The sequence below is a fragment of the Salmo salar genome, chromosome 04, assembly GCF_965601325.2.
Source record: "Salmo salar chromosome 04, fSalSal1, whole genome shotgun sequence".
Taxonomy (NCBI): Eukaryota; Metazoa; Chordata; class Actinopteri; order Salmoniformes; family Salmonidae; genus Salmo; species Salmo salar.
Genome location: NC_138294.1, coordinates 9,018,665 through 9,033,798, shown reverse-complemented (window position 1 = coordinate 9,033,798; position 15,134 = coordinate 9,018,665).

Here is a 15,134-nt window from a genome sequence, read left to right as displayed (position 1 = left end):
ATCCTCTTCTCTCCTACAAAACAATAACAGGCCCTCTTCTCTCCTACAAAACAATAACAGATCCTCTTCTCTCCTACATAACAATAACAGATCCTCTTCTCTCCTACAAAACAATAACAGGCCCTCTTCTCTCCTACAAAACAATAACAGATCCTCTTCTCTCCTACATAACAATAACAGATCCTCTTCTCTCCTACAAAACAATAACAGATCCTCTTCTCTCCTACAAAACAATAACAGGCCCTCTTCTCTCCTACAAAACAATAACAGGCCCTCTTCTCTCCTACAAAACAATAACAGGCCCTCTTCTCTACTACAAAACAAAAACAGATCCTCTTCTCTCCTACATAACAATAACAGGCCCTCTTCTCTCCTACATAACAATAACAGGCCCTCTTCTCTACTACAAAACAATAACAGATCCTCTTCTCTCCTACAAAACAATAACAGGCCCTCTTCTCTCCTACAAAACAATAACAGATCCTCTTCTCTCCTACAAAACAATAACAGATCCTCTTCTCTCCTACAAAACAATAACAGATTCTCTTCTCTCCTACAAAACAATAACAGATCCTCTTCTCTCCTACAAAACAATAACAGATCCTCTTCTCTCCTACAAAACAATAACATGCCCTCTTCTCTCCTACAAAACAATAACAGGCCCTCTTCTCTCCTACAAAACAATAACAGATCCTCTTCTCTCATACAAAACAATAACAGATCCTCTTCTCTCCTACAAAACAATAACAGGCCCTCTTCTCTCCTACATAACAATAACAGATCCTCTTCTCTCCTACATAACAATAACAGGCCCTCTTCTCTCCTACAAAACAATAACAGATCCTCTTCTCTCCTACATAACAATAACAGATCCTCTTCTCTCCTACAAAACAATAACAGGCCCTCTTCTCTACTACAAAACAATAACAGATCCTCTTCTCTCCTACAAAACAATAACAGATCCTCTTCTCTACTACAAAACAATAACAGATCCTCTTCTCTCCTACATAACAATAACAGGCCCTCTTCTCTCCTACAAAACAATAACAGATCCTCTTCTCTCCTACAAAACAATAACAGATCCTCTTCTCTCCTACAAAACAATAACAGATCCTCTTCTCTCCTACATAACAATAACAGATCCTCTTCTCTCCTACAAAACAATAACAGATCCTCTTCTCTCCTACATAACAATAACAGATCCTCTTCTCTCCTACAAAACAATAACAGACCCTCTTCTCTCCTACAAAACAATAACAGATCCTCTTCTCTCCTACAAAACAATAACAGATCCTCTTCTCTCCTACATAACAATAACAGATCCTCTTCTCTCCTACATAACAATAACAGATCTTCTTCTCTCCTACAAAACAATAACAGATTCTTTACTCTCCTACAAAACAATAACAGATCCTCTTCTCTCCTACAAAACAATAACAGATCCTCTTCTCTCCTACAAAACAATAACATGCCCTCTTCTCTCCTACAAAACAATAACAGATCCTCTTCTCTCCTACAAAACAATAACAGATCCTCTTCTCTCCTACAAAACAATAACAGATCCTCTTCTCTCCCACAAAACAATAACAGATCCTCTTCTCTCCCACAAAACAATAACAGATCCTCTTCTCTCCTACAAAACAATAACAGATCCTCTTCTCCCCTACATAACAATAACAGAGCCTCTTCTCTCCTACAAAACAATAACAGATCCTCTTCTCTCCTACAAAACAATAACAGATCCTCTTCTCTCCTACAAAACAATAACAGATCCTCTTCTCTCCTACAAAACAATAACAGGCCCTCTTCTCTCCTACAAAACAATAACAGGCCCTCTTCTCTCCTACAAAACAATAACAGATCCTCTTCTCTCCTACAAAACAATAACAGATCCTCTTCTCCACCAACATAACAATAACGGATCCTCTTCTCTCCTACATAACAATAACAGATCCTCTTCTCTCCTACAAAACAATAACAGATCCTCTTCTCTCCTACAAAACAATAACAGATCCTCTTCTCTCCTACAAAACAATAACAGGCCCTCTTCTCTCCTACAAAACAATAACAGGCCCTCTTCTCTCCTACAAAACAATAACAGATCCTCTTCTCTCCTACAAAACAATAACAGATCCTCTTCTCTCCTACAAAACAATAACAGGCCCTCTTCTCTCCTACATAACAATAACAGATCCTCTTCTCTCCTACATAACAATAACAGGCCCTCTTCTCTCCTACAAAACAATAACAGATCCTCTTCTCTCCTACATAACAATAACAGATCCTCTTCTCTCCTACAAAACAATAACAGGCCCTCTTCTCTCCTACAAAACAATAACAGATCCTCTTCTCTCCTACATAACAATAACAGATCCTCTTCTCTCCTATAAAACAATAACAGATCCTCTTCTCTCCTACAAAACAATAACAGGCCCTCTTCTCTCCTACAAAACAATAACAGGCCCTCTTCTCTCCTACAAAACAATAACAGGCCCTCTTCTCTACTACAAAACAATAACAGATCCTCTTCTCTCCTATAAAACAATAACAGATCCTCTTCTCTCCTACAAAACAATAACAGGCCCTCTTCTCTCCTACAAAACAATAACAGGCCCTCTTCTCTCCTACAAAACAATAACAGGCCCTCTTCTCTACTACAAAACAATAACAGATCCTCTTCTCTCCTACATAACAATAACAGGCCCTCTTCTCTCCTACATAACAATAACAGGCCCTCTTCTCTACTACAAAACAATAACAGATCCTCTTCTCTCCTACAAAACAATAACAGGCCCTCTTCTCTCCTACAAAACAATAACAGATCCTCTTCTCTCCTACAAAACAATAACAAATCCTCTTCTCTCCTACAAAACAATAACAGATCCTCTTCTCTCCTACAAAACAATAACAGATCCTCTTCTCTCCTACAAAACAATAACAGATCCTCTTCTCTCCTACAAAACAATAACAGGCCCTCTTCTCTCCTACAAAACAATAACAGATCCTCTTCTCTCCTACATAACAATAACAGATCCTCTTCTCTCCTACAAAACAATAACAGGCCCTCTTCTCTCCTACAAAACAATAACAGATCCTCTTCTCTCCTACATAACAATAACAGATCCTCTTCTCTCCTACAAAACAATAACAGATCCTCTTCTCTCCTACAAAACAATAACAGGCCCTCTTCTCTCCTACAAAACAATAACAGGCCCTCTTCTCTCCTACAAAACAATAACAGGCCCTCTTCTCTACTACAAAACAATAACAGATCCTCTTCTCTCCTACATAACAACAACAGGCCCTCTTCTCTCCTACATAACAATAACAGGCCCTCTTCTCTACTACAAAACAATAACAGATCCTCTTCTCTCCTACATAACAATAACAGATCCTCTTCTCTCCTACAAAACAACAACAGATCCTCTTCTCTCCTACAAAACAATAACAGGCCCTCTTCTCTCCTACAAAACAATAACAGGCCCTCTTCTCTCCTACAAAACAATAACAGGCCCTCTTCTCTACTACAAAACAATAACAGATCCTCTTCTCTCCTACATAACAATAACAGGCCCTCTTCTCTCCTACATAACAATAACAGATCCTCTTCTCTCCTACAAAACAATAACAGATCCTCTTCTCTCCTACATAACAATAACAGATCCTCTTCTCTCCTACAAAACAATAACAGATCCTCTTCTCTCCTACAAAACAATAACAGATCCTCTTCTCTCCTACAAAACAATAACAGATCCTCTTCTCTCCTACAAAACAATAACAGATCCTCTTCTCTCCTACATAACAATAACAGATCCTCTTCTCTCCTACATAACAATAACAGATCCTCTTCTCTCCTACAAAACAATAACAGATCCTCTTCTCTCCTACAAAACAATAACAGATCCTCTTCTCTCCTACAAAACAATAACAGGCCCTCTTCTCTACTACAAAACAATAACAGATCCTCTTCTCTCCTACAAAACAATAACAGATCCTCTTCTCTACTACAAAACAATAACAGATCCTCTTCTCTCCTACATAACAATAACAGGCCCTCTTCTCTCCTACAAAACAATAACAGATCCTCTTCTCTCCTACAAAACAATAACAGATCCTCTTCTCTCCTACAAAACAATAACAGATCCTCTTCTCTCCTACAAAACAATAACAGATCCTCTTCTCTCCTACAAAACAATAACAGATCCTCTTCTCTCCTACAAAACAATAACAGGCCCTCTTCTCTACTACAAAACAATAACAGATCCTCTTCTCTCCTACAAAACAATAACAGATCCTCTTCTCTCCTACAAAACAATAACAGATCCTCTTCTCTCCTACAAAACAATAACAGATCCTCTTCTCTCCTACAAAACAATAACAGGCCCTCTTCTCTCCTACAAAACAATAACAGGCCCTCTTCTCTCCTACAAAACAATAACAGATCCTCTTCTCTCATACAAAACAATAACAGATCCTCTTCTCTCCTACAAAACAATAACAGGCCCTCTTCTCTCCTACATAACAATAACAGATCCTCTTCTCTCCTACATAACAATAACAGGCCCTCTTCTCTCCTACAAAACAATAACAGATCCTCTTCTCTCCTACATAACAATAACAGATCCTCTTCTCTCCTACAAAACAATAACAGGCCCTCTTCTCTACTACAAAACAATAACAGATCCTCTTCTCTCCTACAAAACAATAACAGATCCTCTTCTCTCCTACATAACAATAACAGATCCTCTTCTCTCCTACAAAACAATAACAGATCCTCTTCTCTCCTACATAACAATAACAGATCCTCTTCTCTCCTACAAAACAATAACAGATCCTCTTCTCTCCTACAAAACAATAACAGATCCTCTTCTCTCCTACAAAACAATAACAGATCCTCTTCTCTCCTACATAACAATAACAGAACCTCTTCTCTCCTACATAACAATAACAGATCTTCTTCTCTCCTACAAAACAATAACAGATTCTTTACTCTCCTACAAAACAATAACAGATCCTCTTCTCTCCTACAAAACAATAACAGATCCTCTTCTCTCCTACAAAACAATAACATGCCCTCTTCTCTCCTACAAAACAATAACAGATCCTCTTCTCTCCTACAAAACAATAACAGATCCTCTTCTCTCCTACAAAACAATAACAGATCCTCTTCTCTCCCACAAAACAATAACAGATCCTCTTCTCTCCCACAAAACAATAACAGATCCTCTTCTCTCCTACAAAACAATAACAAATCCTCTTCTCCCCTACATAACAATAACAGATCCTCTTCTCTCCTACAAAACAATAACAGATCCTCTTCTCTCCTACAAAACAATAACAGATCCTCTTCTCTCCTACAAAACCATAACAGATCCTCTTCTCTCCTACAAAACAATAACAGGCCCTCTTCTCTCCTACAAAACAATAACAGGCCCTCTTCTCTCCTACAAAACAATAACAGATCCTCTTCTCTACTACAAAACAATAACAGATCCTCTTCTCTCCTACATAACAATAACAGGCCCTCTTCTCTCCTACAAAACAATAACAGATCCTCTTCACTCCTACAAAACAATAACAGATCCTCTTCTCTCCTACAAAACAATAACAGATCCTCTTCTCTCCTACATAACAATAACAGATCCTCTTCTCTCCTACAAAACAATAACAGATCCTCTTCTCTCCTACATAACAATAACAGATCCTCTTCTCTCCTACAAAACAATAACAGATCCTCTTCTCTCCTACAAAACAATAACAGATCCTCTTCTCTCCTACAAAACAATAACAGATTCTCTTCTCTCCTACAAAACAATAACAGATCCTCTTCTCTCCTACAAAACAATAACAGATCCTCTTCTCTCCTACAAAACAATAACAGATCCTCTTCTCCACCAACATAACAATAACAGATCCTCTTCTCTCCTACATAACAATAACAGATCCTCTTCTCTCCTACAAAACAATAACAGATCCTCTTCTCTCCTACAAAACAATAACAGATCCTCTTCTCTCCTACAAAACAATAACAGGCCCTCTTCTCTCCTACAAAACAATAACAGGCCCTCTTCTCTCCTACAAAACAATAACAGATCCTCTTCTCTCATACAAAACAATAACAGATCCTCTTCTCTCCTACAAAACAATAACAGGCCCTCTTCTCTCCTACATAACAATAACAGATCCTCTTCTCTCCTACATAACAATAACAGGCCCTCTTCTCTCCTACAAAACAATAACAGATCCTCTTCTCTCCTACATAACAATAACAGATCCTCTTCTCTCCTACAAAACAATAACAGGCCCTCTTCTCTACTACAAAACAATAACAGAGCCTCTTCTCTCCTACAAAACAATAACAGATCCTCTTCTCTACTACAAAACAATAACAGATCCTCTTCTCTCCTACATAACAATAACAGGCCCTCTTCTCTCCTACAAAACAATAACAGATCCTCTTCTCTCCTACAAAACAATAACAGATCCTCTTCTCTCCTACAAAACAATAACAGATCCTCTTCTCTCCTACATAACAATAACAGATCCTCTTCTCTCCTACAAAACAATAACAGATCCTCTTCTCTCCTACATAACAATAACAGATCCTCTTCTCTCCTACAAAACAATAACAGATCCTCTTCTCTCCTACAAAACAATAACAGATCCTCTTCTCTCCTACAAAACAATAACAGATCCTCTTCTCTCCTACATAACAATAACAGAACCTCTTCTCTCCTACATAACAATAACAGATCTTCTTCTCTCCTACAAAACAATAACAGATTCTTTACTCTCCTACAAAACAATAACAGATCCTCTTCTCTCCTACAAAACAATAACAGATCCTCTTCTCTCCTACAAAACAATAACATGCCCTCTTCTCTCCTACAAAACAATAACAGATCCTCTTCTCTCCTACAAAACAATAACAGATCCTCTTCTCTCCTACAAAACAATAACAGATCCTCTTCTCTCCCACAAAACAATAACAGATCCTCTTCTCTCCCACAAAACAATAACAGATCCTCTTCTCTCCTACAAAACAATAACAAATCCTCTTCTCCCCTACATAACAATAACAGATCCTCTTCTCTCCTACAAAACAATAACAGATCCCCTTCTCTCCTACAAAACAATAACAGATCCTCTTCTCTCCTACAAAACAATAACAGATCCTCTTCTCTCCTACAAAACAATAACAGGCCCTCTTCTCTCCTACAAAACAATAACAGGCCCTCTTCTCTCCTACAAAACAATAACAGATCCTCTTCTCTCCTACAAAACAATAACAGATCCTCTTCTCCACCAACATAACAATAACAGATCATCTTCTCTCCTACATAACAATAACAGATCCTCTTCTCTCCTACAAAACAATAACAGATCCTCTTCTCTCCTACAAAACAATAACAGATCCTCTTCTCTCCTACAAAACAATAACAGGCCCTCTTCTCTCCTACAAAACAATAACAGGCCCTCTTCTCTCCTACAAAACAATAACAGATCCTCTTCTCTCCTACAAAACAATAACAGATCCTCTTCTCTCCTACAAAACAATAACAGGCCCTCTTCTCTCCTACATAACAATAACAGATCCTCTTCTCTCCTACATAACAATAACAGGCCCTCTTCTCTCCTACAAAACAATAACAGATCCTCTTCTCTCCTACATAACAATAACAGATCCTCTTCTCTCCTACAAAACAATAACAGGCCCTCTTCTCTCCTACAAAACAATAACAGATCCTCTTCTCTCCTACATAACAATAACAGATCCTCTTCTCTCCTACAAAACAATAACAGATCCTCTTCTCTCCTACAAAACAATAACAGGCCCTCTTCTCTCCTACAAAACAATAACAGGCCCTCTTCTCTCCTACAAAACAATAACAGGCCCTCTTCTCTACTACAAAACAATAACAGACCCTCTTCTCTCCTACATAACAATAACAGGCCCTCTTCTCTCCTACATAACAATAACAGGCCCTCTTCTCTACTACAAAACAATAACAGATCCTCTTCTCTCCTACAAAACAATAACAGGCCCTCTTCTCTCCTACAAAACAATAACAGATCCTCTTCTCTCCTACAAAACAATAACAAATCCTCTTCTCTCCTACAAAACAATAACAGATCCTCTTCTCTCCTACAAAACAATAACAGATCCTCTTCTCTCCTACAAAACAATAACAGGCCCTCTTCTCTCCTACAAAACAATAACAGATCCTCTTCTCTCCTACATAACAATAACAGATCCTCTTCTCTCCTACAAAACAATAACAGATCCTCTTCTCTCCTACAAAACAATAACAGGCCCTCTTCTCTCCTACAAAACAATAACAGGCCCTCTTCTCTCCTACAAAACAATAACAGGCCCTCTTCTCTACTACAAAACAATAACAGATCCTCTTCTCTCCTACATAACAATAACAGGCCCTCTTCTCTCCTACATAACAATAACAGGCCCTCTTCTCTACTACAAAACAATAACAGATCCTCTTCTCTCCTACAAAACAATAACAGATCCTCTTCTCTCCTACATAACAATAACAGATCCTCTTCTCTCCTACAAAACAATAACAGATCCTCTTCTCTCCTACATAACAATAACAGATCCTCTTCTCTCCTACAAAACAATAACAGATCCTCTTCTCTCCTACAAAACAATAACAGATCCTCTTCTCTCCTACAAAACAATAACAGATTCTCTTCTCTCCTACAAAACAATAACAGATCCTCTTCTCTCCTACAAAACAATAACAGATCCTCTTCTCTCCTACAAAACAATAACAGATCCTCTTCTCCACCAACATAACAATAACAGATCCTCTTCTCTCCTACATAACAATAACAGATCCTCTTCTCTCCTACAAAACAATAACAGATCCTCTTCTCTCCTACAAAACAATAACAGATCCTCTTCTCTCCTACAAAACAATAACAGGCCCTCTTCTCTCCTACAAAACAATAACAGGCCCTCTTCTCTCCTACAAAACAATAACAGATCCTCTTCTCTCATACAAAACAATAACAGATCCTCTTCTCTCCTACAAAACAATAACAGGCCCTCTTCTCTCCTACATAACAATAACAGATCCTCTTCTCTCCTACATAACAATAACAGGCCCTCTTCTCTCCTACAAAACAATAACAGATCCTCTTCTCTCCTACATAACAATAACAGATCCTCTTCTCTCCTACAAAACAATAACAGGCCCTCTTCTCTACTACAAAACAATAACAGAGCCTCTTCTCTCCTACAAAACAATAACAGATCCTCTTCTCTACTACAAAACAATAACAGATCCTCTTCTCTCCTACATAACAATAACAGGCCCTCTTCTCTCCTACAAAACAATAACAGATCCTCTTCTCTCCTACAAAACAATAACAGATCCTCTTCTCTCCTACAAAACAATAACAGATCCTCTTCTCTCCTACATAACAATAACAGATCCTCTTCTCTCCTACAAAACAATAACAGATCCTCTTCTCTCCTACATAACAATAACAGATCCTCTTCTCTCCTACAAAACAATAACAGATCCTCTTCTCTCCTACAAAACAATAACAGATCCTCTTCTCTCCTACAAAACAATAACAGATCCTCTTCTCTCCTACATAACAATAACAGAACCTCTTCTCTCCTACAAAACAATAACAGATCCTCTTCTCTCCTACATAACAATAACAGATCTTCTTCTCTCCTACAAAACAATAACAGATTCTTTACTCTCCTACAAAACAATAACAGATCCTCTTCTCTCCTACAAAACAATAACAGATCCTCTTCTCTCCTACAAAACAATAACATGCCCTCTTCTCTCCTACAAAACAATAACAGATTCTCTTCTCTCCTACAAAACAATAACAGATCCTCTTCTCTCCTACAAAACAATAACAGATCCTCTTCTCTCCCACAAAACAATAACAGATCCTCTTCTCTCCCACAAAACAATAACAGATCCTCTTCTCTCCTACAAAACAATAACAAATCCTCTTCTCCCCTACATAACAATAACAGATCCTCTTCTCTCCTACAAAACAATAACAGATCCTCTTCTCTCCTACAAAACAATAACAGATCCTCTTCTCTCCTACAAAACAATAACAGATCCTCTTCTCTCCTACAAAACAATAACAGGCCCTCTTCTCTCCTACAAAACAATAACAGGCCCTCTTCTCTCCTACAAAACAATAACAGATCCTCTTCTCTCCTACAAAACAATAACAGATCCTATTCTCCACCAACATAACAATAACAGATCCTCTTCTCTCCTACATAACAATAACAGATCCTCTTCTCTCCTACAAAACAATAACAGGCCCCCTTCTCTCCTACAAAACAATAACAGATCCTCTTCTCTCCTACATAACAATAACAGATCCTCTTCTCTCCTACAAAACAATAACAGATCCTCTTCTCTCCTACAAAACAATAACAGGCCCTCTTCTCTCCTACAAAACAATAACAGGCCCTCTTCTCTCCTACAAAACAATAACAGGCCCTCTTCTCTACTACAAAACAATAACAGACCCTCTTCTCTCCTACATAACAATAACAGGCCCTCTTCTCTCCTACATAACAATAACAGGCCCTCTTCTCTACTACAAAACAATAACAGATCCTCTTCTCTCCTACAAAACAATAACAGGCCCTCTTCTCTCCTACAAAACAATAACAGATCCTCTTCTCTCCTACAAAACAATAACAAATCCTCTTCTCTCCTACAAAACAATAACAGATCCTCTTCTCTCCTACAAAACAATAACAGATCCTCTTCTCTCCTACAAAACAATAACAGATCCTCTTCTCTCCTACAAAACAATAACAGGCCCTCTTCTCTCCTACAAAACAATAACAGATCCTCTTCTCTACTACATAACAATAACAGATCCTCTTCTCTCCTACAAAACAATAACAGGCCCTCTTCTCTCCTACAAAACAATAACAGATCCTCTTCTCTCCTACATAACAATAACAGATCCTCTTCTCTCCTACAAAACAATAACAGATCCTCTTCTCTCCTACAAAACAATAACAGGCCCTCTTCTCTCCTACAAAACAATAACAGGCCCTCTTCTCTCCTACAAAACAATAACAGGCCCTCTTCTCTACTACAAAACAATAACAGATCCTCTTCTCTCCTACATAACAATAACAGGCCCTCTTCTCTCCTACATAACAATAACAGGCCCTCTTCTCTACTACAAAACAATAACAGATCCTCTTCTCTCCTACAAAACAATAACAGGCCCTCTTCTCTCCTACAAAACAATAACAGATCCTCTTCTCTCCTACAAAACAATAACAGATCCTCTTCTCTCCTACAAAACAATAACAGATTCTCTTCTCTCCTACAAAACAATAACAGACCCTCTTCTCTCCTACAAAACAATAACAGATCCTCTTCTCTCCTACAAAACAATAACAGATCCTCTTCTCCACCAACATAACAATAACAGATCCTCTTCTCTCCTACATAACAATAACAGATCCTCTTCTCTCCTACAAAACAATAACAGATCCTCTTCTCTCCTACAAAACAATAACAGATCCTCTTCTCTCCTACAAAACAATAACAGGCCCTCTTCTCTCCTACAAAACAATAACAGGCCCTCTTCTCTCCTACAAAACAATAACAGATCCTCTTCTCTGCTACAAAACAATAACAGAGCCTCTTCTCTCCTACAAAACAATAACAGATCCTCTTCTCTCCTACAAAACAATAACAGATCCTCTTCTCTCCTACAAAACAATAACAGGCCCTCTTCTCTCCTACATAACAATAACAGATCCTCTTCTCTCCTACATAACAATAACAGGCCCTCTTCTCTCCTACAAAACAATAACAGATCCTCTTCTCTCCTACATAACAATAACAGATCCTCTTCTCTCCTACAAAACAATAACAGGCCCTCTTCTCTACTACAAAACAATAACAGAGCCTCTTCTCTCCTACAAAACAATAACAGATCCTCTTCTCTACTACAAAACAATAACAGATCCTCTTCTCTCCTACATAACAATAACAGGCCCTCTTCTCTCCTACAAAACAATAACAGATCCTCTTCTCTCCTACAAAACAATAACAGATCCTCTTCTCTCCTACAAAACAATAACAGATCCTCTTCTCTCCTACATAACAATAACAGATCCTCTTCTCTCCTACAAAACAATAACAGATCCTCTTCTCTCCTACATAACAATAACAGATCCTCTTCTCTCCTACAAAACAATAACAGATCCTCTTCTCTCCTACAAAACAATAACAGATCCTCTTCTCTCCTACAAAACAATAACAGATCCTCTTCTCTCCTACATAACAATAACAGAACCTCTTCTCTCCTACATAACAATAACAGATCTTCTTCTCTCCTACAAAACAATAACAGATTCTTTACTCTCCTACAAAACAATAACAGATCCTCTTCTCTCCTACAAAACAATAACAGATCCTCTTCTCTCCTACAAAACAATAACATGCCCTCTTCTCTCCTACAAAACAATAACAGATTCTCTTCTCTCCTACAAAACAATAACAGATCCTCTTCTCTCCTACAAAACAATAACAGATCCTCTTCTCTCCCACAAAACAATAACAGATCCTCTTCTCTCCCACAAAACAATAACAGATCCTCTTCTCTCCTACAAAACAATAACAAATCCTCTTCTCCCCTACATAACAATAACAGATCCTCTTCTCTCCTACAAAACAATAACAGATCCTCTTCTCTCCTACAAAACAATAACAGATCCTCTTCTCTCCTACAAAACAATAACAGATCCTCTTCTCTCCTACAAAACAATAACAGGCCCTCTTCTCTCCTACAAAACAATAACAGGCCCTCTTCTCTCCTACAAAACAATAACAGATCCTCTTCTCTCCTACAAAACAATAACAGATCCTATTCTCCACCAACATAACAATAACAGATCCTCTTCTCTCCTACATAACAATAACAGATCCTCTTCTCTCCTACAAAACAATAACAGGCCCTCTTCTCTCCTACAAAACAATAACAGATCCTCTTCTCTCCTACATAACAATAACAGATCCTCTTCTCTCCTACAAAACAATAACAGATCCTCTTCTCTCCTACAAAACAATAACAGGCCCTCTTCTCTCCTACAAAACAATAACAGGCCCTCTTCTCTCCTACAAAACAATAACAGGCCCTCTTCTCTACTACAAAACAATAACAGACCCTCTTCTCTCCTACATAACAATAACAGGCCCTCTTCTCTCCTACATAACAATAACAGGCCCTCTTCTCTACTACAAAACAATAACAGATCCTCTTCTCTCCTACAAAACAATAACAGGCCCTCTTCTCTCCTACAAAACAATAACAGATCCTCTTCTCTCCTACAAAACAATAACAAATCCTCTTCTCTCCTACAAAACAATAACAGATCCTCTTCTCTCCTACAAAACAATAACAGATCCTCTTCTCTCCTACAAAACAATAACAGATCCTCTTCTCTCCTACAAAACAATAACAGGCCCTCTTCTCTCCTACAAAACAATAACAGATCCTCTTCTCTACTACATAACAATAACAGATCCTCTTCTCTCCTACAAAACAATAACAGGCCCTCTTCTCTCCTACAAAACAATAACAGATCCTCTTCTCTCCTACATAACAATAACAGATCCTCTTCTCTCCTACAAAACAATAACAGATCCTCTTCTCTCCTACAAAACAATAACAGGCCCTCTTCTCTCCTACAAAACAATAACAGGCCCTCTTCTCTCCTACAAAACAATAACAGGCCCTCTTCTCTACTACAAAACAATAACAGATCCTCTTCTCTCCTACATAACAATAACAGGCCCTCTTCTCTCCTACATAACAATAACAGGCCCTCTTCTCTACTACAAAACAATAACAGATCCTCTTCTCTCCTACAAAACAATAACAGGCCCTCTTCTCTCCTACAAAACAATAACAGATCCTCTTCTCTCCTACAAAACAATAACAGATCCTCTTCTCTCCTACAAAACAATAACAGATTCTCTTCTCTCCTACAAAACAATAACAGACCCTCTTCTCTCCTACAAAACAATAACAGATCCTCTTCTCTCCTACAAAACAATAACAGATCCTCTTCTCCACCAACATAACAATAACAGATCCTCTTCTCTCCTACATAACAATAACAGATCCTCTTCTCTCCTACAAAACAATAACAGATCCTCTTCTCTCCTACAAAACAATAACAGATCCTCTTCTCTCCTACAAAACAATAACAGGCCCTCTTCTCTCCTACAAAACAATAACAGGCCCTCTTCTCTCCTACAAAACAATAACAGATCCTCTTCTCTCCTACAAAACAATAACAGAGCCTCTTCTCTCCTACAAAACAATAACAGATCCTCTTCTCTCCTACAAAACAATAACAGATCCTCTTCTCTCCTACAAAACAATAACAGGCCCTCTTCTCTCCTACATAACAATAACAGATCCTCTTCTCTCCTACATAACAATAACAGGCCCTCTTCTCTCCTACAAAACAATAACAGATCCTCTTCTCTCCTACATAACAATAACAGATCCTCTTCTCTCCTACAAAACAATAACAGGCCCTCTTCTCTCCTACAAAACAATAACAGATCCTCTTCTCTCCTACATAACAATAACAGATCCTCTTCTCTCCTACAAAACAACAACAGATCCTCTTCTCTCCTACAAAACAATAACAGGCCCTCTTCTCTCCTACAAAACAATAACAGGCCCTCTTCTCTCCTACAAAACAATAACAGGCCCTCTTCTCTACTACAAAACAATAACAGATCCTCTTCTCTCCTACATAACAATAACAGGCCCTCTTCTCTCCTACATAACAATAACAGATCCTCTTCTCTCCTACAAAACAATAACAGATCCTCTTCTCTCCTACAAAACAATAACAGATCCTCTTCTCTCCTACAAAACAATAACAGATCCTCTTCTCTCCTACAAAACAATAACAGATCCTCTTCTCTCCTACAAAACAATAACAGATCCTCTTCTCTCCTACATAACAATAACAGATCCTCTTCTCTCCTACATAACAATAACAGATCCTCTTCTCTCCTACAAAACAATAACAGATCCTCTTCTCTCCTACAAAACAATAACAGATCCTC